Consider the following 5015-nt stretch of genomic DNA (forward strand, 5'->3'; position numbering starts at 1 on the left):
AGCTCCGTTCCAGACCAGCTCTCAGCACTGCAAGGGTCTGCACCGGGCTTAAAAAACCCAACTATTCCAGAACACACTGACATTGGGAACCATGGCAGAGTTTCAATCAGGAAAGCAAGGACACAACCGTTCCACCACCAGCCAGCCTTTCTCATTCACCACTCCATCACTTCTCATTACCAGGAGCATTTATCCCTCACCAAAGTGTTCCCAGCACCAGTACACATTTAAACCATATTATTTTTCAAGTCAAGGTCTGAACACAGCCTGTATCAAACTGCTCCATTATTGCCTTCTGCCAGGCAGTCTCTCATGGCTCAGCCATGTGTTCCCAGGCTCCAAGCCCAGCTGCTCTTGGAAACCACGCTCCAAGCACATGTTCCTGCATGGGATGTTCATTATTATTTTCAGCTTTATTTTATTGGTGCACGTCCTCCCTGTGTGCCCCCAAAGGGCTGCTTTCAGCAGGGTTTGTACAAAGTTGTTTGATTGGCTTCAGGCTTCTTTGTGAGTTTATCCAATGCCAAGCTCAGGCACTGAACCCATGCCAGGTAATTCATCATTTCTCCTTAAAAGCTATAGACAGAATCCTGCTCTTAGCTTGTCAGATAAAGGCCTGAGAATTGCCTTTCAGCCCACCTAATGAGGGTTTGTGTTTTTCTACGCTTGGGAGGATGGATGGTCTTAATTTCTGGTTTCTTTCAAAGACAGCAATTTTCTTCCACAAAAAAGACCAGGAATAATAGACACAATGTGGCTTATTCTGAGTCACCCTTTAACCATTTGTACTTATATTTTCTCTTTGTGCATCTACCCTGAAACTCAGAGTCCTCTTCAGCTGCTGCTGTACGTTTTCCCCTGCCACGAGACATTTCTGTGCCTGCGGCTTTAATGCACAGCCATCATCCTCTCCTGGACTTGCTGACAATCTCCACAAATACTTCTCCCAAATTTGAGGTGTTCCAGACAGGGCTTTTCTATTCCAGTTCTGCAGGAGTTGCCAGTTGGATGTGAGGAAGCTGAGACTTGGTGCACAAGGGGCAGTGCAGGGCCAGAGCTCCTCCTTCAGTGCAGAAATCTCCCAAGGGCCAGCCCAGGCCACCACACTGGGGGATCTGCAGGAGGAGTCTCCCAGTCACACTGGCACTGCCCATGTTGAACAATTTACACCAATATTCCTGGGCATCACAGGAGTCCTCATTGGCCAAATGCTAAATCCAAACTTCTGTTCTCTGTGATTCTTGCTTTCACCACATTCACCCCACTTTTGTGACACTTTCAGCCCCAGCTGGGAGCTCAGCCTGGGGAGTGCTCAGCCCACAGTCCCTCAGACTCAGCCTGGTGGTGGCATCTGAAGGGCTCTCAGAGGGAGGATGAAGCAGCAGGAAGGAACAAAACATGGACTCCTAAGGAGGGAGTGACAAATGTGAAGAGTTGAGAGGGAGAACATAAATACACAGCTGATTTCCAGTGGGGAGCAGTGGGATAAAAGCGAATCCCAGACTGGTTTGGGGTGCACGGGACATTAAAGCCCATCTCGTTCCACCCCCTGCCATGGCAGGGACACCTCCCACTGTCCCAGGCTGCTCCCAGCCCTGTCCAACCTGTCTTGGGCACTGCCAGGGATCCAGGGGCAGCCACAGCTGCTCTGGGCACCTGTGCCAGGGCCTGCCCACCCTCCCAGGGAACAATTCCTGCCCAATATCCCATCCATCCCTGCCCTCTGGCACTGGGAAGCCATTCCCTGTGTCCTGTCCCTCTATGTCCTTATGAGAAGTCCCTTTCCATTTCTCTTGGAGGCCCTTCAGGTTCTGAAAGGCTACAATAAAGTCACCTTGGAGCCTTCCCTTCCCTTCCCTTCCCTTCCCTTCCCTTCCCTTCCCTTCCCTTCCCTTCCCTTCCCTTCCCTTCCCTTCCCTTCCCTTCCCTTCCCTTCCCTTCCCTTCCCTTCCCTTCCCTTCCCTTCCCTTCCCTTCCCTTCCCTTCCCTTCCCTTCCCTTCCCTTCCCTTCCCTTCCCTTCCCTTCCCTTCCCTTCCCTGAATAATCCTAATTCTCTCAGAATTTTCTCATATGAGAGGGGCTCCAGTTTTTGGAGTGTCTTTGTGGCCCCTATTTCTTTTCCTTTTTGCTAAATAAGTGCAATAACTATGAAGAGCCCCAATATCATAATTTCTTTGTAAACTTCTCAAGCTGCTGGGCTGGGGAAAAGGAAACCATCCATCTTGATGTCCTGACAGGGATGAGCTGAAGGAGAGTAAATTCCAGCTTTGGGTTCACCTTGTGGTGGTGGTTTTGTATCTCTGATGGGTTTTGGTGCCATTTGGAAAGAAAATTGAAAATCCTTGGAGCAGCACGTTCCAGCAGTGCCAGGGCCATTTCACAGCAGAATTATGAACGCATTATGATATGAAATGTTTGCAGAGGCAAAAGCACCCAAATTTCAGAGGCTCCATAGCTCAGGGGTTAGAGCACTGGTCTAGTAAACCAGGGGTCGTGAGTTCAAATCTCACTGGAGCCTGGGGAGGGTTTGCACCTCCTGCAGAGACCTCACTGCTTTATCTTCCTGTTTATTCCCAAAGTGGTCCTGATGTCGCTTTTTGGAACACTCACATCAGCCTAAGTGAAATGCAAACGTCCCCCAGCACTGACACCAACAACGGGCGATGAGAAGCAGAGAAACCAGCAGTGTTCAGAGTTGCAGCCTTCAAATATATTTAATGCACAGCAATTGGAGAAGGGGAACACCAGGAATGGGATTTGGAGCCTTCGGGACCCTGCAGCCTTTGTGGGGGTCGTTGATGGACAAAGCTGGAATGGCTGCCAGGTGTTTACAGTCAGAGCTGGTTCCTCTCTTCAGACAGCAGCAGGAGGATCAAATTATGGCTCCAGAGCTCAGTAATTGCAGACTGGCTCAAAACATTATAAATTTGGTTTGTGGATGAGGAGTAACATCAATCATCTACAGAACTCTGCTGGGGGAACTGGAAAGTGATAATTTCTAAGAATACAGTAATAGGTAAGAATTAACCTATTTTGCATCCTGAATTCCATGAATTGCTGTCCAGATTTATGGGATTTCCCATAAATCTGGATGCAAAGATGCCTTTGCACATCTCTTTTCCCTATTCATTTTCCAGTAGACTCCCTATATTGAGTCCAAATGAGCCAAACCAGTGATGGAAAAGGCAATTTCTGAATTTCAAAAGGCCCTTTTCCATCTGAGGGAAAGAAAGTTCAAAAGCCAGAAAGATTTTTTTTTTCTTGTGGAGGGGGACTCAGGGTGGCATGAGGGACATGGGGCTTTGTTTGCCTCTCCCCAGGCTGGTTCCTTCCAGCTCTGTTGTCCCAAAAAAGTGAACTTTGGAGGGTTGATGTGTTTCCTCCTCATGGGAAGTGACCTGTAGGAATTCCCCTGCTTTCCTCTGCATATATCCCAGTAAGGACAAAGAAACAGAAGCCAGCAGGGTTCCCATTAATCTGCAATTAATAAATGAGCACAAGTTACTGTTATTGTAACCCCAGGTCCTGGAAAATGGACAGATGGGTTTTACTAAAAGGGAATTTATCTCCAGGCTGTTGTGGCTCTACCTGGCTTTCCCCTGTCCCTCATTCCAGCTTTATCTCTTTATTTGGCTTTCAGAGGAGACCACAGAGCAAGACCCAAAAATATCTTTGTGGTTCAAGTTCACTTTTACAACCAGGCTTGCGGGTTCAGCTTAGCTGAGCCTGGTGGGGATGGAAATGATCCTCTGAAAAATTAATGTCTTTCCTTTCTGTGCAAAGAGGACAAATGTTCCGGATGTGTTTTGCTGAATTGTTAATCTCTGCAGTAGCTGGTACGAATGCCCGAGCTCCTCTCCCAGTGACCCTGCTGCAATGCAGAGCCCAAACTCTCTGATGCTGCTTCTTGAGCATAGGCCTGGGGCAAAGAGAACTTTTACCAGGAATCCTTTTGTATCCATCATCTCCTCTTTCAAAGACAGAGTTTGACTACAGGGGGAAAGAGGGTTGAAGTGGTTTCTATCCAAATCCTGATGCCCAGGTGAATGTGGGAGGCAGGGAGGGCACCTCTTCATCATCCCCAGGGAATGGGCACGGCCCCGAGGCTGCCAGAGCTCCAGGAGCGTTGGGACAGCACTGCCAGGGATGGACAGGGTGGGATTTTGGGGGGTCTGGGCAGGGACAGGGCTGGACTTGATCCTTGTGGGTCCATCCCAGCTCAGGAGATCAGAGGATTCTGTGACTCCTTGGTCTTTGTTACCTGTGGGATGGAAATGCTACAGAAACGTTCAGAGGTGTGGGAAGGTCGTGCAGCTCTGCCCCAGGGATGGGACCAGGCTGGTGCCCTGTGGGTTTGTTCAGGGTCAGGGTTGTGACCTGCCCAATCCACACCCAGACAGGCTTTTATTGCTTTGTTTAGGGAGATTTAAAGGCATCTTCCTGTCTATCAAAAAAACTTGCTTCTGATATTCTCCTCACAACTTCAGAATATAATTTCTATTTTTAAAGCCATCCTGGACTCTGTGCATTTTTCTGGAATACTTTTAATTCCCAGGTCTCCTTCCAAGGGTTCCATCAAGCTAGACAGAAAAATCATTTCTTCTCTTAAAAACAACAGTGAGTTTTGTGGCCCAGCAGCCTTGCACCATGGAATTGCCCCAGTCCAAGGACTGTGATACAGAGCTGCATTTCTGCCTCCATGTCAGTCCCAGGAAAGGCCACAAATGCCTCAACTAATCCATTTCTTAAGATATGTGGGAAACAATAAATAGTTTAATCCAGGAAGGGAAGCCTTGAGCCAGACACAGTGAAAATATTCCCACATTTAAAGAGCTTTTGGACTTAAAAATACAATCGACACTAATGTTAAAATCTAACATACACAGGGCTCAAAGGGCAGCTTTGTAGCCTCAGCCACAGGAAAAAAAAAATAATAAAGTTGGTAGGACTGCAGAATTCAAAGTGGGGGAACATCACCCAAATTTATCCATTTTCCAGTTCTCCCATAATGAAT

General features: G+C 47.9%; 1 non-coding gene across 1 annotated transcript; it reads left to right on the forward strand.

Moving 5' to 3' along the window:
* Window positions 1-2446: 2446 nt before the first annotated feature.
* TRNAT-AGU (transfer RNA threonine (anticodon AGU)) lies at window positions 2447-2519 on the forward strand. Its single transcript has one exon. It is a non-coding gene; the product is annotated as a tRNA-Thr (tRNA).
* The last annotated feature ends 2496 nt before the right edge of the window (window positions 2520-5015 follow it).

Source organism: Taeniopygia guttata, chromosome 17 (assembly GCF_048771995.1).
Source record: "Taeniopygia guttata chromosome 17, bTaeGut7.mat, whole genome shotgun sequence".
Taxonomy (NCBI): domain Eukaryota; kingdom Metazoa; phylum Chordata; class Aves; order Passeriformes; family Estrildidae; genus Taeniopygia; species Taeniopygia guttata.